The sequence below is a fragment of the Ambystoma mexicanum genome, chromosome 2q (assembly GCF_040938575.1).
Source record: "Ambystoma mexicanum isolate Mex_15411 chromosome 2q, UKY_AmexF1_1, whole genome shotgun sequence".
Lineage (NCBI taxonomy): Eukaryota > Metazoa > Chordata > Amphibia > Caudata > Ambystomatidae > Ambystoma > Ambystoma mexicanum.
In genome coordinates, this window is record NC_090924.1 from 990,132,678 (window position 1) to 990,156,684 (window position 24,007).

General features: G+C 45.5%; 1 protein-coding gene across 5 annotated transcripts in view; it reads right to left on the reverse strand.

The window, feature by feature from the left end:
• The window catches only part of TPK1 (thiamin pyrophosphokinase 1), a 2,318,051-nt gene that overhangs the window by 2,122,035 nt on the left and 172,009 nt on the right, over positions 1–24,007 (reverse strand). The window lies entirely within an intron of this gene.

Genomic DNA, 24,007 nt, shown 5'->3' on the forward strand with positions numbered 1-24,007 from the left:
TTACACGCTAGGAATTGACTTAGGTGAAGTGACAGATTGAAATCACTTACAGGGCGTGGCTTAAATAGGCAGCCACGCTCAGAGACTAGAACGCGCTGCTCGTTTTGGGCTCACAATCACGGATCCATGTTGGAGGAAACAGGAAGTCCTTTTCAGTTTAAGTGGATGCTGAGGTTTCTTTGGTGACATGCTTCTAACTCTCCACGCCTTCATCCATCCCGCTCCTGCCTGCCTTCCCCACCTGTCACCATGAATTAAACATGAAAGGGGTCTGAAAGTGGAACCCAGGTTCGTAACCATGACAAGCGGTTCATGTTAAAATCTCCACATATTACAATCATAGGGTCTACGAAGTTTGCTACAAAGTCATCAATCACTTTCATTCCCAAATCCACATGCCAGTGGATTCCAGTAAATGTTGATAATTATCAGATGGGTGGAGGAGGAATTCTACCCTCGTCCCTTCCCAGACCACTAGTATGGTTTGCATGTATGGATTTTGGTTGCTGAACTTAACAATCTTTAGACCAAAGTCCTTTTTAATTAATGTTAAAAGACTTGAGCTTGGTCTATCTCTTCCATTTTTCATAGCAGGGTTTAGGAATAGATGAAAACCCGAAAGCCATGTCTCTTGAAAGTCATCAAAACAGCCAGCAGTGCTGTTAAACAAATGACTAAAGCACCTTATGTTCCATGACCCCAATACCATCTGTTCACTGTCAACGGGTTCCCAGCATTAATAATTTCTATTTGCATTTAATGCGCCAGCTACCCACCCCCAACTTTTTTCCTCTAGGCGGCTGCCGGTGGCAGACGTGTGCACTGTTATTACCCTCTTGGACTTCTGTTGTTGAGGAAAGGGGACGTTAATTAGGCTTTTCACCCCCAATGACATCTCTTTATAAAGTGAACCTGAGCCCACGGAGAGCTCCCTCCGTCTTGCTCTCTTTGGGCTCTCGTAGTCCAGCCTCTTTCCTCATTGACAGATGCAACTTGCTGGTGTCTGCTTCCCTGGTTGGCATATTTATTATCCGGATAGATCATTTTACACCTTATGTCAAAAACCAGAGGCCAGAAATGTTCTGCAGCTCGCAGAAGCAAGTTGGAGACTATTTTTAAGTTTAAATACAAAGAGGCATAATCAAATTTCAGTGAAATTGGAAATTCAACTGCCGAAACATCTCCAGAGTCTTATTGCCTCTAGGACCGGGATGTGATGTAAGAGTGAAGATATCTGTGCAGTCAATTAGCAGCCTATCATTTACCGACAGCAGTCTATCCAGGTATCATTTTTGTGTTTCTGTGTTATGGCAGCTCAAAATTGGTCGTATGATTCCTTTAGGGCTGTTTTAGTTCTGAGGTTGAAACTCCTTTTTAGGTGCATGTAAGGCAAGCTGAGATCTGGAAGGGTTTCTTTGGTTTGCTATCTCAGCATAGGTTTGATTTTGTACACCTTCCCCACCTTCCCTAGGGAGGTTTAGCTCCTTTAGAGCTGACTTATTTATAAATAAATCATTCCCGGGCACGGAATTGCCAGTAGGTAGGGGCGACATCAGCTCCCCCCTTTACTACACGTGCTGCCACCAATCTGCGTCTCTCCTCCAATGTTAGAAACAGATCTGTTGGGTGCTGCAATGATGGTAAATTTACTAGTGCAGACGCTTCAATATCGATTGGTGGTGGGTGCATTTCAGCCTCCTCTGCATACATCTTCCGGAGTGAGGGAGCTGTCTGCTCTCAACATCATCCAACTTCCAAGTCTCCTGCATTATTTGGGTGCAGTGATTTGGAATTCTCTGCGGCACTATCGGTCTCATTCACAGGGGTTGTGAGCAGCTCCTCGGCCCCCCTCCTCCCACTGGGAATGTTCTCACCTTGTTTCCAGGCAGTGGCTTCTCCTTTGCGAAGAGGCGCTTTTGCCTTCTCGCCCCTTTGGCCAACGGTCGCTGATCCATTCAACATGCAGGAATCCATCACGGGCGTTAGCGATGGTAGGCTGTTGGCCCGGGCAGCCTCAGACAGCCACTCTTCTCCACTCCGCTCTGCGGGGTATAGGGTGTTTTATATGGTTCTCCCTCTCTCAGGATAGGAATAGTAGACAGACTAGCTGCACACAGTTCTGTCTCTAGCCTCAGACAGATACGGATACAATTGAAGAGGTCGAAGGAAGGATCACCTTCACGCTCTCCTGTGTACCCTGTGGTCTAGAGTAAATGAACACAGACACTCAAGTGATGGTATCTTACTAAAAAGATTATTTGGATTGTATTATATCAAACATCATAAAAGGCATTGATTGATGAGTCAACATTTTTTTCACCAAACATTACTTTTCGTAACACACATATAGACCATGGAAGCAGACACCAGTGATGCCGGTGAATGCTTGTATAACAGGACAAAAGACAATTCAGTAACTGTCAAAATCTAGTGAACAGCATTAAAGGTAAGTGCATTTGAACAAGTACAAAACAAAACGAAAAACATAGTGTTCTTGATGAAGACAGTGATGCTACACTGTAGGTAAAAGGTGTGTCTACACCGAGGTGTTTCTGCCGTCTCAGGGGGCTAGATGGGCCTCGTGTCTATCAAGGCATTCATCAGGACGTGGTCTGTGTGGGGGTGTGCTGTAGACAGGGAAAGGGAATATTGTTTAGGAGAGAGTTCCAGTGGAGATAATTTTCGAGTCAACTTAATAGTTTGCTGTGCCATGTACATAATATCATGGAGGGAAAACAGCTTACCTGAGTGGAAGAGATTCCACCAGGTACTCGTGTGTGGGGCCGTCGCTGGGAAATTGCCAGTCTGGGCTCCTAGAGCAAGAAAAGGGAGGCATTAGTCTCCTCGTAAATAGTCATGAGTGGAAGCTCGATGAAACACGTGCGGCAATAAATAGGCATGCAGCGTGTTACAGTTCATGAGATAAAGGCTTACCTCACGTGCAGGACTGGGATCCGCGAAATCTTCGTGTGATGTACAGTCCTACAAGAGGTCACTGAGTCAGTATCATGTTGTAAGTACATAACTATTATGGTAATGATCGCGGCCCGTGTGTATACCTGGTGGCTGCGTGCGAGCGATGCTTCGTGCAGACTGTGTTCTGCAGAGCTCTGCAAGGACTGCTGAGTCACTCCAAGGCAGGGGAAAATGAAAGATGCGGCGTAAAGGACGCCGTTGCTAGGAAGCCGATCGTTATATACCGGCGGCCATGTTGGAGTGGTCTGATGGCAACGCGTTTGTCATATAGGTTTAAACAGGGGTCTGCACTGTATGGTAAACAATTATGGTGAATGTAAGGGACCTGTTGGGAATTATGGTATGGCGAGAGGCAATTGTTGGTAATGGTTGTCAAAGTAACCAATGGGACATGTTTTGACAACAATGTCTATTTTGGGAAAAAATAAAGAGATGGCATAATTGACTAGGCATGGCATAAATACATAGTATGATCAGTGATGAATTTCTAGCAGCAGAATACACAGTATGATCAGTAATACATTTCTAGCAGCATATCACTTCGATGCGTGGGACAGTGTAGAGAGTATAGAAACAAAAACAGATACAACCCGCTGGTGAGTAGGGCATACACGTTATGCCCTGGGTTGGTTCGCCATTAATCGAACAATACATAGCATATTGAAAGAACAAATGCTACCACTTCCTATTGTATTGCAAAGTAATTATGCAGCAGTTATGGATCCCTAATAGCGTGACTCATAGTCTAGTATGTACCTGTGTCCCAGGACCCTCTGCATATAGGCGAGTGGTAGCTGGGAGCATGTGGTTAGGGAACAGGCATGAGATGGAAAATGCATGGATTTATGCACGCTGGAAACACCTGAACCTAGTCTTGTGTATGGGTCATAAAAAAGACCTCCACTCAACCGAGATATTCAGTCCTGTGTGTACTGTATCCAATTTGTGGACCCATCTTTGCTCAAGTTAGGTCAGGACCTTGTTTAGATCCCCTCCCCGTTTGGCTGTGGTCACCTTTTGCAGTACAAACCATCTGAGGTCTGTGTCTCTGTGTTTCGCATTCTTGAAGTGTTCAACCAGGGGTTTGTCGGCTATCATGTTCCTTATGCACGAACAGTGCTCAGAGATGCGCATCTTTATTGGGCGAATAGTTTTCCCTACGTAGAGTAATCCACAGGGGCATTGTATGATATATATCACACCTTTGGTGTTACAGTTTGTGTGTTCTTTCATCGTCCATTTGATTTTCTTGTGTTCAAACGATTTCTTCTGCAGAGTGAGCGGGCATGCCACACAGTTCCCACATTTGAAATGTCCCTTGGTGGGTGGTAGATCCCATAGAGTGTTTTCAGTTCTCTCTGGTGTTTCAATGAATGTATGTACTAGGGAATCCTTTAGATTTTTGTTTTTCTTGAAGGCGAAGCATGGTGTTTTGCTCAAGGTGCCTGGTTGTTTGACCAGATGCCAATTTTTCCTTATGGTTTTCTGTATCAGGACAGGGGTGATCATGTGGTCTGCACTTTACATTAAATCTCCCCCTCACAATCACAGAGGAAGTCAGTGTGAAAATCTACAAGCACTTATTTGATGAGCTTTTATATGTATAATGCTATCGCACCAGTGCTTCCCAGCAGGACATTTCAGCACTGCTATATATCCGGGAGCAAAATGTGCACTCGCCACTACCCATTGGCTAGTGATTATTGATTCTTGGCAAGTAAGAAATTGTGTGCTTTGTTTATGTGTTGAATTTTGTTGGCGAGTGACTTTTCATGGCTGGCTAATAGCTTACAACTAATTATAACATTTCTTAACCAATATACATTTGTAGTGGTACTGACTGTCCCAGTATTTCTCAACTGTTTTGCTATACAGTTGGTCATATTAAGCTAATTTTTCAGGGGGGGTGCCCTTGCCCCCTGCCCTTATCATGGGACATTGGCAACTATTCACAGCATGGATGATGCACTTTTAGTGGCCTCATGCCCACATTTCTTAGCAGTGCTGCTATGTTTTGGGGGCAGTACCTGAATCTCTCTGGAAAAAAGCAGCAGCTCCAGCAAAGAGCTAAAATCCAGAAGAAGAAAAGTATACAAGCTCTTCTCTCCACTCTCCAGCGTTGGTGTGATACACACTGGTGGACAGAATGAGAAGACTGGATTTTTGCGGTAGACTTCAAGCCACCCTCCTCTCAATCTTGAACTTTTCAAGACACTGCCAAAGACCTATCATATTTCAAAGGCAGCAGCCTTATTATACATTTGCTGATTCACGTGTAGGATAGTCATAAAGCTTGGGATGAGCCAGTCACGTCAGTAAGCCTTAAATGAGTCTGCCAGTGCCCCAACTCTATGGGCCCTTCAGAGTCGTCTACAGCATGTCGGGAAATTTTGCTCAGTGGGATACTAATTCCGGCTGCATCAATGTTTAACCTGCTGTTTCCAATCCTTTTGAAATATCAGTGCAATAATGGGTCTACATCAGAGATTTGGGCTTAAGATGCAGAAAAGATAACCGGTTTGAATTATAGCTTAACTTACTAAGCTTTCCTCTTATCTACAGGACTGCTAAATGTTGAATGGTTCAGAACACGCGTCTCATCAGGGCTGCTATACTTGTAATGGCATACACTGCAGGTAAATCATCTGCATCACAGCAAGTATACCATCTGCTGAGACAATTCTCTAATTCTTCAATTTTCAGGCTAACTTTGAAATGCAGGTTTACACACATTTAAAGGACTCCTCAATTTTCAAGATAATTTTGACTTTCAGATGGAAAATGCCTTTTCAGCTTGTTGTGCTTGCTGAATACTTATTATTGCTACTACGGCACAAGCCAACTACAAAGTCAAGAGAGGAAAAACAACTCTTAACCAAAATCATCACAGGGCAACAAAGGGGTTAGGGGGCAGATAGAACTACAGAGAACATAATTAATGACACTGAGACGCTGAGACGGTGTGGATCACTGTGGCGTGGTGTGGGTTGTGACGGACGGCCTGGTGAGCCCAGGGGAAGATCTCTGAGGGGGCCCTTGAGGTGGCCCGTAGAGGCCTGAGGAGGTCCGTGGGTAAGGATCTATCTGAACTATCTTTGCACGGATTGTGCAGTTGAGTGCCGCTCCAGAGCTTCCCGGGTTTCCTGGGGGAGTGGAGGTGCTCGAGGCCAGAGTGAAGGGCAGCTGAGAGCAGTTGCGAGCAGCTGTGTGCTGAGAGCAGCTCCATGCAGCTCAGTGCCTCTAGTATATTGCTTGGGAAAAAAAATGTGCGGAAATGGTGGGGCGGCTTAAAAAAATAAAAAAAATAAAAGGCTTGCCGCTGTAACTGCTGCCGCTGGTCCAGCGCAACCTGCAGCATTACACATAATTCCATCGGCAGACCAGAGAATCAACTGACGGACCGGCATCGAGGTCTCTGGAGGAACAGATCGGAAACTACCGAAGTGGGAAACCTATTCAGCATGAGGGACATAGATCTTTGAGAGGACCATTAAAACAACAGCAACGCCATGGAGGTGCCAGACGGGGTGAGTGAATGGAGCAAATCTCTACCATGTTCAATAAATACTGTGAATGTAGTCATTGTAGCAAGCACGACTTGCCATACTATGGAACACACGACGATTAAGCTAGTTGGGGAGCAGGTCCCTGTTGAGATTGTAACAACAGAATTATATAAAATCAAACCTGCGAATTGTGAGACTGCAATTGAGGGGAACTGAGGATAATGCGAGGATAATAGAAAAGCTTCCTCAGGAGCCCTCATTAGCCCCATTAGTTCAGAACTCGCCTAAATCAAGTATCCCGCTTGAAGTGCCACCAATTGAATCAGAAAATCAAATAGCCCCATTAGATAGTGAGGGGGATGGTGTTGTTGGTAAAGCAATTCCCCAGAAGGCAGTACCATGCCCCACTGATTTACACCCCTGCAGAGGATAAACAGATGAATAAAGGGGTTGGAGGCAGCCCGTGTGAATTGTCTCAGCTTAACACAGGGATCCTGTTAACTGACTTTGTACCCAGAGACGGGGGAGGAAACCCTCATCAATCATCACTGTATACCTGATACGCTTACTGTGTTCCGCATTTGTGGTAAACTAGCGCCTGCCGCTCTCTTCCTGTCCGCTTGCGCTTGTCCTGTCTCCCCCCCCCACTCCCTCCTATTCTATGGTGCTCTCTATCTCACCAATCTTTTCTAACTGCTTCTCCATTGACTATCCTGCTCTCCTCACTAAATCTGGTAGGAAAAAGTTTAAAAAGGACATCCTGGTCTCCAACCCAGGCCTCCCTATCGCTGACACCTACACTAGTGCCTCCTCCAAGGAAACTCTCACTGACATCCTCTTTTTCGTGCCTTCACCTGACCTATGGACCCTTCATATGGTCTCTGTGCTCTCTCCATTCTCCTCTTCTCCCATTAATGGTGGCACCCGTTGGGATGTCCTCTTGGCCTCCTTCCACTCCTCTAAGGCCATCATTAATGTCTACGCTAATGGTCCAAGTCCCTCAGGCCAACCTTCACCTCTTCGATAGACGCTTCCCACGCCTCATCAACTTCCTTTCTTCTCCTGCTGTGCCCCCTCCTGTCTCCTCGACTACCTTGCCTCTACCCACCCTCCCCACCCCCTCCCGTGCTCCTTCTTCACCTCCACAGGGCGTACCTCTGATCTGTACCCCTCCCCGGAAGTCCTTCAAAGATGGCAACCGTCTCCACATTGCCACTCTTAATTCTCGCTCTGCCGTCAAACATTCCTCTGATATCTGCCGCCTTCTTGAGGAACTTGACCTTGACGTACTCGGTCTCACTGAGACATGGTTCACGGCCAGCTCTGTCACCAGCTTTGACACACTCCTACCCGACGGTTACAAGATCCTCTCCGTGCCCAGGCCCAACCATGCTGGGGGGAGTGTGGCCCTTATCTTCCCTGAGTAGATTCCTGCCACTGTTACTCCCACGCAGACCACTCCTCTTTTGAATGTCTTGTCTGCCGACTCTCTCTCTCTCTCCTAGCCATTCCCTTACCGTGGCTACTATCTATCGGCCACCTGGTCAAATTTTCTCCTTCCTCTCCGAGTGGGCAGACCTCTCCTCCTCACTCCTATCCTCAACCACTCAACTCCTCTTTCTTGGAGACTTCAACATCCACCTGGATGCCTCCTGTCCCCCCTCTGGACTCTTTCGCGACCTCTGCGACTCTCTCTCACTCTCTATTCTCAAGTCTGGGCCAACTCATTCTGCAGGGCACACTCTTGATGCCCTGATCTCCTCTGACCTTCCCCTCTCTGTCCCTCTCTCCACTCCTCTCTCCTGGAGTGATCACTTTCTCCTCTCCTCCCACCTCACCCTCCCTACCCCACAGGCAAAGCCAACCCCATCACTGCCACCTTCCTTCTCGGTCATCTGACCCATGAAGCGCGTGTCAGTTGAGGCTTTCGCTGCCACCTTCTCGCCCTCTCCTCCCCCTTCGGCTGACTCCCACCATGACACAGCCCTCTCCACTCTCCACTCTGCTATATCTGATACTCTTGATATCCTTGCCCCTGTCATGAGAATCCGCCTGAAGCCCAAAGCCAAATGTAACTCCTGGTATGACTCGGATCTCGTCACCCTTAAACGCCAGTGCAGGGTGGCAGAGAGGAAATGGCGTGCTTCATGTTCATCCTCTGACAAACTGGCCTGTCGCCTGCTCCAAAGGCAATACCGGCTCTCCGTTCTCACTAAGAAGAGAGCCCTTATCCAAGTCCGCATCTCTGCGGCATCTAACAATTCGGCCGAACTCTTTAAAATCTGCAAGGAGCTGGCCAACCGTGCTGCAGTCTCTACCTCTCCTGTCCCCTCCCAGGCCCTCTGCACGGCACTGGCCTCTCACTTCATTTAAAAAACTCAGGACATCCTGTCCTCACTCTCCTCCTATCACCTCCCCCCCTCTATTCGCTGCCCTTCCTCTGGCTCTTCTGCAGCCACCCCTCCTCTCTCCTTCTCTGCCTTTCCCCTTTTTTCTGCTGACAAGGTTTCAAGACAAGTCCGATCTATGAAAGTCTCGTCAAAACAGGTCCACCCCTGTTCCTCCAAAACTATCAAGGACCACATCGACTCCTTGGCTCCTGCCCTTGCTGACTTCTGCAATCACTCCTTTGCCTCTGGAGTCTTCCCACCCCCTCTCAAGCCCTCCCTTGTGCACCCCCTTCTTAAGAAACCCTCTTCCGACCCTTCCTGGCCAGCTAACTATCGCCCTATCTCTATCACTCCCTTCCTGGGCAAGCTCCTGGAGAAACTGGCCATCTCCCAGCTTAATCTCCATGCTGAATCTGTTGGTAGTCTTCATGACAATCAGTCTGGTCTCAGAGCTGCCAGAAGCACGGAAACTGCTCTCCTGAACATCCGTGAGGACCTGCTCTCGAACCTTGACTCTAACATTCCATGTGTTCTCATTTTGCTTGATCTCTCTTCTGCCTTTGATACTGTCAACCATACCATCCTGCTCAACCGTATCCGTGATAACCTGGGTATCACTGGTCAGGCTCTGGTGTGGCTGACCCCTTTCCTCTCAAATCGACCCTCCCAGGTCTAACTGGGGTCTTTCCTCTCCGACATCTTTTTCTCTACCTGTGGTGTCCCCCAGGGATCTAACCTCTCTCCCTGGCTTTTCAACCAGTATCTGGCACTTCTCGCCCACTGCATCGCCGCTCTCTGCCCCTACTTCCAGTGCTATGCGGATGATACCCAGCTCATTTTCAGGCTACCCTCGGCCTCCTCTTCTCCTTCCCTCATCTCTGACTGTCTTTCTGCTATCCAGGAATGGTGTGCCGCCAACGACCTCTGCCTTAAGGCCAGTAAGACTGAGATTCTACTCATCGGCACTACCACTCCCTCCTTTACTGCTGCTCTCTGGCCGGCCTCTCTGGGCCCTCTTCCTGCTCCTACCTGCAAGGCAAAAAACCCTGGGGTCATCTTCGACTCCACACTCTCCTTCTCTCCTCATATATCCGACGTCTCTAAGAAGTCACACTACCAGCTACACCTCCTTAGAGGTATCCTTCCTTTCCTCTCCTTCCCCCAGAAGCTCACTGTCTCTAGAGCCCTGGTTCTCTTGAAGCTGGACTACTGTAACAGCCTCTATCTAAATCTGCCCGCCTCTACTCTCCGCCCTTTGCAACTCATCCAGAACAGGACTGCGAGACTTGTCCTTGGCCTCAAGCCAAGGGACTGTATCTCTCCAGGACTGAAATCACTACACTGGCTCCCAGTGACTGCAAGGATCAAGTTCAAAACCCTCTGCATTGTCCACAAGGCTGTCTGGGGCCTTGGGCCAAAATACCTTCAACTCTCTCTTCCTAAATATCTTCCTTCTCGAGCTCTTCGCTCATCCGCCTCCAACTCCCTCAGGGTCAGCCGCTTCTCCAAACAACGAGTTGGGGGCAGATCTCTCTCTGCTGCAGGGGCCTCCCTCTGAAACAGCCTTCCTGCCTCCCTGAAACTTGAGGAGAACCATCTCCGGTTCCGGAAGCACCTCAAAACCTTCCTCTTTGCCTCCGCTTTCTCTCCCCCTCTCCCCTGCTAATACTACTGAAACTGCACTGAATCTGCAACTGGGCCACTCACCGTTCTTGGTCCTTGGCCCAGCCACTCTCCCCTGCACTGCCTCCCCGGCAATCCCTGCACTGCGGGACTGTGTCTGTATCCCTACAGCCCCCCTTCCCAGCACTTGTCTGCACTTACCTCGCACTTGCCACCAGCTGGCCCTTGTTATTTATCCTGTATGCTAATAACCCTGTACTGTACTTTCCCCTCTCCCTTTCCCCCATGCACTTTTCCCTTCCCCTCTACCCTTGCACTTGCGCGATCTGAATGACACCTGGCCTAGTAGGATCATTGTCTGTCTCCCCTTGTTTCCCCCCCCTGCCTCGTCGCGCCTTGAAACACTTTTGTATAGGCGCGTTACAAATGCCATATCATATCATAAAACATTGGTCCATGAACACCAGGAAGACAACAATATGACCCAGGCCTCTCAGAAATTATGCAGCCTTGCCTTACCAACACCCTGACAGAAACATATGAAAACCGAGAGGTTGTCCAAGTTTGATTTAACCACCAGGAATGACTTCTCTTATCCAGAGATGATGTCCACCAGACAGGGGGTGGTAAGATTTAGAGGTAATCTGGGACTGGAAATTCCAGATCAGCTTTTGCTGGAATCAGCATCAACACTGGAGAGATAAACCACAACCATGTTTCATCCCAAGCAGCCCTCAATCGCTCAACATACCCCGAGATCAGATGCAGGGGATGTAGTCATTCTGGATTCGAACAAATCCCATCCCCAAGAATCCAACCAGTGTACGTTTTCAAGCAAGAGGAGCACCAAGGAGTGTTGTTTTATGGGAAAATTGGCACTAGACAAGTTGCCAACATTACAGAAATTGGGGGTTGAGGCAGCAAGTCAAACAACCCAAGACCCAATTAATGAGAATGAGAGAGGGTAAATCTGGAAAAAATAGAAAAAGATAATGAAGTCTCAACAATAAGGACATTGACAGCTATCATGGGCCCCTTCATGAAGCTGTATGAACAAGTAAGGGATCAATTGAAGGATCAAACAACAATGTTAGCTATGTTGACATCCAAAATTATATTTGTGGAAGCCTTTATAACTGCCATACAAAAAGATATGGACTCAAGTATGGCAAATGTCACAGGGTTACTCCACACAATCTTAGACCCTTAATTAAGGAGAAGGAAATGCGTTGGATGTCTAGGACTGTTGACCCCCTAGAAATGAAGACCCTCAATGAAAAAAAACTGAGGGAACTAATGACCCATTTGAAGAAAAAGAAAACAGTCCCCCCGTGAGAGAGGGGGCTGGGGGAAAGGAAGATAGTCGTCTTAATCTACCCACTCTAATGCCATCAAGAGATGAGGAGAGACTAGAGGCGAATGATTTAACCCTTGAGCAGACTACAAATATGATTCCGGAAAAAAACATCAGTACACAGAATGCATCAGAGGCTATTGCAGGGGGTGAGAAGCAGTTGGAACATGGAAAAAATGTAGCTCCATCACATACCTTGTTGAAACAAGTATGCCCAATTTTTATGAAAGGCCAAGGGAGCCAACAGCCAATTCTCCAAAAAGACAGGGGGCAACTGAAACCTACTCCAAGGGCCAAAGGGCCCCTGCCCCAAGGGGAAAGTAGGAAACGGCAGGCAACTCAAAAACCAAAAAATCTGAACAGTCTGGCCAAACAGAGAGGGATGGTAGTTGAAAAATGTATTAACAACATATCAGTTCCAATCAATAAAACTACATCCTTGCCAGAGAAATCTACTAAACCTCTGCATCTGGGAAGCCAAGTTCCAAATCAACAACAAGATGGAGCACAAGTTAGCAAAGAAAAAAAGAGGGAAATCATAGAGGAAGACAGAAGCCCAGAAATAGATCTGATGGATATTTCACCTTATTCAATTTCAGATTACGTCACGGATGACTAGTTAGAGAAGGAAGAGGAAAGCAGCGAGGACGAAATACCAGACAAAACTGACAAGGAAGATCTACCAGAGGGTACAGAGGGCCCTAAAGAATCTATATGTCTGCAGATAGAGAAACCAAAAGGCCAACGGCTAGTGGGCAAAGCCCAGCAAGATGCTACAATAAGGATGGACAGAGCAATAATTCCATCAGAATCAATAAAGGTCAAGGGTGCTTTAGATATTCCAAGTCCTGTCTTAGGAAATTCGAGCGGGTGCACCCCCTCACAGGATAGCAGTGCCAAGAACCAAATCGAAGATGTTAGACCATACAGAATCTCGTCATTAAAACTTCTGCGTCTCAGAAGAGAGGGGAGATTGAACTCACAGGACTATGAGTCAAGAAAAAAATTGAGGAGGACCGGAGGCAAATAGAACGTGGGGCTACCAAGACGGGCTACTCTTAGAAAGGATGACCCAGGAACCAGACGGGTTAATTCTTAACAGAGCGAATGTCCTAATACTACTACATCATGTCCCATCGCTAAGACCACCGACATCTGATGACTTGGCAATAGTGGAGTTTGTGGATGATGAGCGAACGGACAGAGTAACCATCTACCCTACTACTCCTCTCTAACACAGCTTTTGAAACATGAAGCACCCCTACTCAGACCTCTGGGGTTTGATCTGATAGAACAAAAAAGCAGATTAAGACCAGCGAAAGTGCCTCATTTACAAAAAAAAGATGATTGGAGACCTCAGAGATCAGCAAAGGGTGGAGATAAACGAGGGAGGACTGCAGAAAAGCATCGACCCCAAAGATCCATGAGTAGATGGAAAGATCAAAATCCATGAACTCTGCGGAGAGGGGAGAACAGGGAATCCAGGTATAGTTACAGATGGAGCCCCTACAGTAGGAGAAACGATCAAGACAGAACGGTCTTAAGAAGAGAAGAAGAGAGAGGGAGAGCATACGGATCTGAAGAAAATTGGATATGGATGATGATCATGGTCGCAGATCAAATTAAAAAGCCATAGACTCAACTATGTGGCAAGTTGAAACACAAGGGGTTTCAAACATCTGCTGACCAAAGGGGGTAAAGAAATTGAAGAACATGACCTTTTTTTTTGCAGGAAACCTGGTTAAGAGCATTGCCATTGATAAAATGATACTCGTTGCATCTCAATCCGGCGACTAAAGGAGAGAAAGGCTCTCCTATGTCCGGTCTACCCATACTGATTAAAAATGAACTTCAATTTACGGTTCTTGAAGAGCTGTCACCGACCCCAATAATTCAAATAGTGGTGGGGAAAATAAACTGGCAAAATCGAAAAGAAGGGAAAATCCTGATACTCGTCAGTCTATATTGGAATCCGGCAAGCATAGCAAGTATGAATTTTCCAACTCAAGTGGCACACTGGATTGAAAAATGTAGGTTAAAATGGAACGACCCTTGGTATGTGATCTGTGTGGATCTGAACGCAGTATGTGTGGACAAGTTTGGAGCCCCAATTTTACACCAGCCGATTAGAGTCACAGCTGCAGAAAAAAGAGGGATTCTGTGGAAGGAAATTATCGAACCTCTAAATGTGGCAGTGTTGAATGGAAATACCACTGGTGATATTCCGGCTAAGATCACACGAAAGGGAAGGAGCGGGGGTCAGGTACTTGACTATGTATACATCTCAGGAGAGATTGTGGACGTAGCAAATAGGCTGATGGTGGAACATATGGATGAGAGTGACCATAACCTACTGTCGGCAAAGCTGATTCCAGTTCACTGTAACCGCGGGCCCTCATATCCCATGGACGTGGAAGTAACCAGTGGGAGGAACAGAGTTAAAATCGCTCCCCCAGCACTAAACAACCAACTAAGAAAGGCCATTAACCAAACTCAATCGGATGAAGAATTACGACCTAGAAATTACCTGAGCTTATTTAATCTGTTTGAGGTTAAATCTGGGCGATGCATTAAAGATCGGACTATACACCGGCACGCCTACGAAGCACTGGTTCGTAAAAGAAAAAAAAAATAGAGTATGAGGAAAAAGATCGCCTTACTTAAAAAGGACACTTCGTTGGCGGCAGATATCCTGCGGAATAAGATCAGACAACATTCCAATAATTGGCTAAGTCGCCACAAAAAAGTAATCTTGAGGAATGACGCTGAGAAAATTATAACCTTGCTCAGCACCAAAAACATGGCTGAGATGTGGAGGGTAATAAACAAGTTGGATACCCCACAGGAAGAGGTAATTCTAAACCCAATTCCAGCAGCATGCTGTGTAAATTACTTTGGATCATTTTATGAGATCGATTCAGACATGATGCAGTGGAGTGCACCATCAAACGAGAAGTGGGACATGACTGAAACTGATTCCGGTGTAATTGCAGAAATGATCTTCAATTCCTCAAATTGGAGAGCTCCGGGGCCTGACGGCTTAAGTAACGTAATGCTACAACAAAACAGATCAATGGGCGATTTCTTTTATCCATTCTGTTTACATACATAATTAAATCTGGGAAGATCCCGAAGTCAATTATCATCCCAATCCACAAGAAGGGGGCTAGAGCTGATCCTGTTAACTACTGCCCGATTGCCACATTAGATGTTCCGGGAAGACTTTTTGCAACATTAATACTGAAGCCTTTGGGGAAATGGGCCTTCACTTCAGGACATACTGACATCTGGCAGACCGGCTTCGAAAAAGGTATGGGCACAAGCATTAATATCTTTCTAATAAACCTGTTAAAAGCGTGCATTGAAAATAATAGAGCCAAGAAACTTTACATTGCATTTATAGATCTAACGCAGGCTTTTGAACTAGTGAGCCGCCCGCTACTATGGTCCAAATTACATCAGTGGAGTTGCCCTTATTCGTTGTTGGCTCCAATCAAAGATCAGCACAGCGAGACATCGACAAAAGTAAGACTGAACGCAGCGGGACTCTTAACAAAAGCAGTTGCTACAAATAAGGGCCTGAAGCAGGGGTGTCCCTTGGCCCCAGACCTCTTTAAACTCTTTATCTCGGATTTAGTTTGCAAAGGTAGCGGGCGCCCCTCTCTCGACAGAACAAGGCCTGATAACCTGTTCAGTGGTTATTAACCACTTGAGAGTTCGCAGCCACTGCTTTTACTCACTGTGCCTTTCACAGATGGGAAATATCCATTTGCATATCAGTCTTTGTCCTGCCCAGGGGCAGTCCAGCACCGAAATGCAATGGCAATTCCAACCTGAACGAGAGTACCACCAGCAACCCCATACACGTGTTTCACCCTTGTTGGGGATCATCAGTGAGGTGAAGAGGTGCAGCTTCACCTCACTGATGATCCCCAACAAGGGTGAAACACGTGTATGGGGTTGCTGGTGGTACTCTCGTTCAGGTTGGAATTGCCATTGCATTTCGGTGCTGGACTGCCCCTGGGCAGGACAAAGACTGATATGCAAATGGATATTTCCCATCTGTGAAAGGCACAGTGAGTAAAAGCAGTGGCTGCGAACTCTCAAGTGGTTAATAACCACTGAACAGGTTATCAGGCCTTGTTCTGTCGAGAGAGGGGCGCCCGCTACCTTTGCAAACTAAATTTCAAGGAACCTGGGATTGGTAACCCTAGGTCTCCTGGGGGCAACCAGACGTGGTCTCCCTCTCACTGTGCTTAGAGAGGCATCAGCTTCACCTCACTGATGATCCCCAACAAGGGTGAAACACGTGTATGGGGTTGCTGGTGGTACTCTCGTTCAGGTTGGAATTGCCATTGCATTTCGGTGCTGGACTGCCCCTGGGCAGGACAAAGACTGATATGCAAATGGATATTTCCCATCTGTGAAAGGCACAGTGAGTAAAAGCAGTGGCTGCGAACTCTCAAGTGGTTAATAACCACTGAACAGGTTATCAGGCCTTGTTCTGTCGAGAGAGGGGCGCCCGCTACCTTTGCAAACTAAATTTCAAGGAACCTGGGATTGGTAACCCTAGGTCTCCTGGGGGCAACCAGACGTGGTCTCCCTCTCACTGTGCTTAGAGAGGCATCAGCTTCACCTCACTGATGATCCCCAACAAGGGTGAAACACGTGTATGGGGTTGCTGGTGGTACTCTCGTTCAGGTTGGAATTGCCATTGCATTTCGGTGCTGGACTGCCCCTGGGCAGGACAAAGACTGATATGCAAATGGATATTTCCCATCTGTGAAAGGCACAGTGAGTAAAAGCAGTGGCTGCGAACTCTCAAGTGGTTAATAACCACTGAACAGGTTATCAGGCCTTGTTCTGTCGAGAGAGGGGTGCCCGCTACCTTTGCAAACTAAATTTCAAGGAACCTGGGATTGGTAACCCTAGGTCTCCTGGGGGCAACCAGACGTGGTCTCCCTCTCACTGTGCTTAGAGAGGCATCAGCTTCACCTCACTGATGATCCCCAACAAGGGTGAAACACGTGTATGGGGTTGCTGGTGGTACTCTCGTTCAGGTTGGAATTGCCATTGCATTTCGGTGCTGGACTGCCCCTGGGCAGGACAAAGACTGATATGCAAATGGATATTTCCCATCTGTGAAAGGCACAGTGAGTAAAAGCAGTGGCTGCGAACTCTCAAGTGGTTAATAACCACTGAACAGGTTATCAGGCCTTGTTCTGTCGAGAGAGGGGCGCCCGCTACCTTTGCAAACTATCTTTATCTCGGATGTCGACTCTGCATTTAAGGAAATCATCTGTTTTCCTCCAAAAATATCCAACATGGAAGTAGGATGACTTTTATACGCCGATGATGTGGTTCTCATGACCAAACCTCCGTTGGGTTGCAGAGACAATTGGCTGCCTTACAGTCATACATCGAAAAAAAATGGATTAGTCATCAACCCAAAAAAATCATTCATTCTTCCATTGGAATGCCGACAAGGAAAACAAAAACAATATGTATGGAACCTCAAGGGAACGAAGATTCCAGTGGTGACCTCTCTCATTTATTTGGGATTATGCCTAAATACTAGCTCCATTGAAGCACCGAGATACGAGAGCCTTGTACGGAAAGCACAGAATATAGCAGGCCAAGGGAAGATTTTACTTAAAAAATACAGTGGCCACTCAATGATTCCATTGATTAGATTTTACCGTTCCAAAGTGTCAGCCATTCTAACTTACGGAGCTGAGGGCTACCTTCATTTAAATCCAGGGAAAAATAGAAGGCGCCTTCTGGAAAAGGGTATTGAACATTCCAACAAACACCCCAATACAGGCTGTGAGGATGGAACTCGGTCTCACTTCGCTAAGGGCATTAGCTGAATGGAAAACACTGACATTCTTTAGGAAATGCATTCAAGTTGAGGTGAAAGGAGATTTCTCATGCCTGAAAAATGCCCTAACGGATCAAAAGGAGTCGGTTTTGTTAAAATGGGATGGGAAATATAGAATACTCTTAGCCAGTATAGAGGCATGGCCACAATCTCTCATTGATAACCCAGATAAAACTAAGAAGAAACTGTTCACCCAGGATTGGATTCAGACACAAGCCGAAAGACAGAAATACAGAATCTATGGGAAAACATTGGAGGAAAGCAGGAAACTAAACACCCTACCGAAGTACCTGCAAGTTTTCCCAAACGGGTTCTTTAGGGATCAGTTCTTTCGGTTCCGTTTGAACTTATTTCAAAATAACCTGACAAGAAATTGGGGCAAATCAGATGGTAATATGTTGATTTGTAGATTGTGCCAAGCTGAAGATTCACAAGAATCAACAGAACACCCAGTGATGGACTGCCAAGCTTTGGACAAACAAAGAAGAAAAATAATGTTGGAGGTGATCACTAAATATGGCCAGAGAACCAGAGAACTCTGGTGGAAAATTCTGCTCTCAGGAGAGAAGACATCGATAATTTTGACCCTGGTCAAATTGTTAATGGTGATAAAAAAAAAAAACTTGTAAGTGTAAAGGAAGAATTAGTAAACTATCCTCTCCCTCACATGTGGACTGAGGTGTATGAAGTTATATGATTTGTATGATCTTTTTTATCTTGTGGATTATGGTGGTTAAAGGTTGTCAAAATGTATAACCAATATGAACCACTTTAAATAAAAAATAAAATAAAAATAATTAATGTGCCAAAACAGAAGGCAGAGCAAGGCAAATAAGGGATATAAAGACCAATGAGCTACAGAAGGTAGAGCAACAAAGAAAGTGAGAGTAAGGAAATAAAGGTAAACAATAGTTGAGACGCACACAAACACCTGAAATGGGGATAGAAGCAGAGCAAAAGAGGAATCAAGGGATAAGGAACCAGATCAACAGCAGGTGGGAGAGTGGAAATGGAAAATGCAAGGAAGTAGAAAGGAAGGCAAAATAAATGACAGGCTATCGAAGAGAGAGATGATCAACAGCAGAGAAAGCAAAAGAAAAAACAACAAAGAAGAAAGTAATGACATGAGAGAGGCAGGATGAATAGGGAAGAACAGAAGACACAGACGGGGGAGTTACAACAACAAAAACAGCAAGACAGAGGAGAGAGACAGCAATAATAGAATGCAGAGGAGTGGGATAGGCAGAGCGGCAGAGACACAGAACGCTGCAACTGATGGCATATCAACATTTATAATATCGAGATGCAGAGCAACAGAAAAGTATTAGCAGCCAGAGAACTTAGATATACAAATGTTTAGTTTCTAATGTTTTCGAAAAAGTTTACTTCAAGTATGTATTTGAATGAAGTCAGCTACATTTTACTCTGCTGTGAGAGGAGAACACTATTTTTTTACTCTTTTGAATTTACATTTATTCTCCAACTTAAAATATAGCAAAGAAAATGCTCCCACCTCAGAAACCTAATTGCAGAACTGAATACAACGTTCCTGTCATATTATACTAATCATATGAGTACTTGGTAATAAAAGCCCTCAGAGTCTACTGTGTGTTCTGATGTCGGTTCTGCAGCATGTTCACCACCATGTCACAACGAATATGAAAGCCATGATGAACATTACCACAATATACATGTTATGTAAAATGGTTTAGGATGCTACATAATCAGTGGGATTGGGTTCCTTTACGTACCTTTATGTTCGGTAGATGGCAAACATTTCAGAGCTGTTGCATTGTAACCATGACCGATTAACAAGATGCCAACATTTAGCAACACAGTGGGCTGTTTGACTTCATTAATGAATATGAAGATTATAGTAAACGAAGGCACATCCCTCTAAACACAAATCCAGAGTAAATGCAACCCACTAGGGAAATAAGCCAGGAGATAGCTTTGCAAGGATAACAAGGTTTACTCATACAAAATACAAGTGCCAGCAGAGAACTCTGCTGCTTGAGGGCGCTCTGGTCTTACATTAGCGAACAATGGCTTATAACTTCAAAAAACGTTACACCATAGGGTATGCTCCGGGGCCGCTGATTGGAGGCACCCTACACATGGGCTTGCCCCATAGGGTATGCCAAGCAATAATTGGCTGGTTCTTCCTCGTCGAACTGGCTCCATGTGGGTCAGCTGGGCTCATCCTTGCAGTGAAGGTCAGGGCATACATAAACTACAATGTACCTTATCTAAACTAAACATCTGAAACAGAGTATCCACTCATCATGGCAGGCACCTGGGCGGCACAGGAAAGGTGTGTCGGGGGAGTGGGGATGAAATAAAGTCATTCTGACCCATGCATGCAGGACTTCATTGATACAGCAGTTCCCGCAACCAATGTCTCCCCCCTGGGGATTGATCTTAGATTTACCCTTCCCCGGTACCTCATGTTATAGGAGACGTGTGTTGCTATTAGAGAGAACTCAGTTGTGTAGGTTTTAGATAATAATAATAATAATAATAATAATAATAATAATAATAATAATAATTTGGCATTTATATAGCGCTACGAACCCTCAGGTATCTGAGCGCTGCTTATTATTACCCACGGTGTGTGGTGCTCATTTATCGACCTCGGAAGGATGAAAGGCTGAGTTTGGCCCCGCCGGGATTCGAACCTGCGTTAGCAGGCTCTGCACGGATGTCAAAGCGAGCACTCTACTCGCTGTGCCACTTGACCGGCTGTGGTGAGTACTTTAGGGAAGTCCGCACCTGAGGGTCGGATGCTTATCACTACATCAAAAGGTATGGGTCAGGTTGGTGGAGTGTGTCCGGCTCCGGCCTGGCTGGGGGTCGGAAGCCTTACGCCAGGTTAGTGAAGATGAATGGACACAGCGAGGATCCTGGTGTTGTCTCATGGTCTTTGCCGGGCGCATTCCTGGAGGCGATACTAAATATTCGGAACACTGAATGGACGAGAGGGAAGTGGACTTCCGTGGGAACAGGGCTCAAGCGGAGCCAGCATGTTGTGCAGAAATTGGGCTTTGTAACCCTGTGTGAACTCGGAATGTGAGCAGCACCAGCCTGCAGCTTATCCTTTCTAGACCTAATACAAAATGGAGTCACTTGGTGGGGGCATTTCTAGTGTTGGCCACCTATTTATATGTGCTGCGGGGTCTTTGTGAGGTATATGATGTGGCATAGGTCTCCCCTTTGTAGGTTATATTGCCTCATATGCCGTCTGCCTTATTTGGAAGCCCTAAAGGGGTGGCATAGACTAATTTCCATCCCAACATAATGAATATCAGTATGTGATCAATTATGGGGTTGTTTACAACAGGAAGGGAAAAATGAACGTGCTGATTCCCAAAGGTAAATGAGAGGCCCCAAATACGACTCTAGATACACCTAGTGTACGATTGCCCAAACTCAAAGCCAATAATGTTTTTGGAGATGAATTTAAAAAATATTCTGCAGAGTGAATTAGTCAATGGTAGTTTAGACTAACAGGATTTTAGTTTTAAGAGACTTGGACCAAATCCACTTCAGAGTACAAAGTTGGGAACATGTATCAGCCTATTTGACAGATAACCAAAAGGATGCAAATACAGAAATAAAACAAAAGGAAGAAACACTGTCTGGATAGTCACAGAGCCTAGATTGGAAGATTTCAAGTCCCAAGACCCAGCTGCTCCAAGTCCCTTCGGAGCCCAGTTCAGCTTGGAAGAGAGCTCAACAGGAGACCAGCAAAGAGGGAAGTAGCCCTATCCAGAGGGATCCGCACCAACTCACCAGCCTAAGCTGAGCCAAAGTATACTGCTTTCAAAATAGTAAACCTGACAGGGTATTTCAATTGTGTATCGCTTTAGAACTGAACTGTAATAAAAGGGGTAGCTACCACTGTAGGTTAAAATCAACAACTTTGTTCCCCAGGCTTTTTAGTTTCATGATTCCAGTGACTTGCCAAGATTAAATTACCACTGTATTATCAATGTTTTGAATGGGAACACTGCATGCCTTTGCAAATGTTGTACTCGTAATATAAAGTCAGCAAAAATAATAGTCACCGTTGTTCATGTCTGTCTGTTTCTTAAAAATAAAGTTTTCCTTTTGACTAGTGATGTCATAAGTGGTTCTTTATATCTAGATAGCAAGAGGTAGGCAAACAGGCAGACTATATTATATTTTGTGGTTGTGCTCAAAGCAAGAAATGTATGAAGTCACCCATTTGTTGTCAGGTCTAAACAATCTAAATTTCATATTTTCTATTTTGAAATCAAAAATATAGTTTTAATACTATGTTTCCTGTGCCAGAGTGTGGGGTGGAATTTCTGTATTTTGGAATCATTACTGTAATTTGTTAGAGTCCAAAGCATGTAATTGTACAAATCTTGCTTCGGAGTGAGGTTGTTCAATTGTCCTGAACATGTGTTGCCCAATTACATTTTTGACACTACGTGCAATTTCTATTGTTTCTGGCAATGGGCGCAATTATGGCACAGCAATTTCTGTTTCAGGAGTTTCCGTGCCTTTTTAACCCCATTACCTAAATGAATCTTCCTGCCATGTATGCGTGCGGTGTGTACCATGAACATGAAGACCTAAGGATTGTGCCTGGTTTTAGCATGTTTAAAAACAGAAGGATCCATGGAGATTCTACCATCACTGCCTGCATGAAAATTATTTGCACATTGGATTCAAATCCAGGAGGCGGGTGTGAACTTTCTGCTCGATGCCCCAGCCCTTGGCTGTGAATCCATCAGCATGGCAATGATCGCAATTTGCTGCAAAAGTGTTTGCCTCCAACAGTATATTATGATCCTGCCCCATCTCTTCTGTCAAAGTGACCTGTAGAGGGAATATTCCAATAGCGTGGTGCACGCCTGCATATGAAGCGTGAAACTCTATTCTTAAATGACAGTCATTTTATTTCTAACTACTTCAAAAAGTACTCTTTTCAAAAACAGTATGCAAATTAAAAATGCATATTCTATTTAAAAAAAAGATAATCTTTCTCCTTCCTCCAAAAACAACATTTCATCAATCCACTACAACCACCACAATACGGAGAGGATGCGGCTTGAGGAAAACTGCTGCACTGCTGGGCAGCTTCATGCCCGAGTGGTGAAAGATCTTGCTACTTACTCTCCAACTGCTTAAGGATCCCAGATATTTTTAAGAGCATGCCCTCCCTGAACCGTTTCCTTTCATTTTGGGAGGAATACAGTGATATTGGCTGAAAATACAACGCACATAGGGCAGTAATGTCATATCAGACCTCCCAACCAGTTGCTTGGAAGAAGTCCAGCTCCAGTCTCTAAGGCACAGGGAGATTTGGGCAACAGCACGAGTAGGCGTGAGATTAATGTGAGTCTGACGGGAATAAAGGACTGGTTTGTCAGGGATGTACTCCACAGGAAGCATTCTGTCCTGCACCCTAGGAAGCTCAAAAAGCATTAAAGGAGCCAGCGAGGGGTGACCTCAATGTTGGAGGGGCACAGGAGCAGACGCTAGTGATGTCAGGGATAAGGATGGGCCTACTGGCCTCTGCAGTGGTTCCAACCGTTCCACGCCATGGGTGCCATCTTGCATTGCTAGATTTGCTGTGAGAGCTTAATCCTCATAAGAAGTACCCCCTCCTTACTTTGAGAGGTGCAAACATGGGGATTCTAGAATGCTTGGCAGGAAAGCAGCACCTTTAGGAGTGAGCTTTTGCTCCAATCTTGGGCAAAGATTTGCCATTGGATTTTAATTCGACAATACTTCATATTATCAAATTTGAAATTAGGTCAATGAGTGCTCATTCCAAAATGAAGATGTCATATTCTGTTTTAAGGCCTATAATGAAATGAGAGTAAAATCGATAACACATGACCCAGGGGGCAAAACCTCGAGTTGCAAGCTACTAGATGGCCATAACAAATTCACTTGCCCCCTCAATTCTATACATACACAGAGCATGTCATTGGTTTATTCGCCAAGAGTCAAATATCACTAGCCAATGGCTAGTGGTGAGTGCAACTTTTGCATCATGATGATCAATATATGTACTTGCATAGTAGAACTTGGAACAACCTGCACATTCTTCACCTCTGCTCAGTAGGGATGACCCAACACTCTTCTATTATTCATGTTTAGGGCAGCATTCATGATGTTTGAAATATATGTTACTACCCCAATCAAAGGCAGTGGTGATGTTGACATTTAAGCTATGTTTGTGTAACCTGGTCACCTACATCACCCATTTCCAGAAGCTTGTCACCGAGGTCCACTGGGC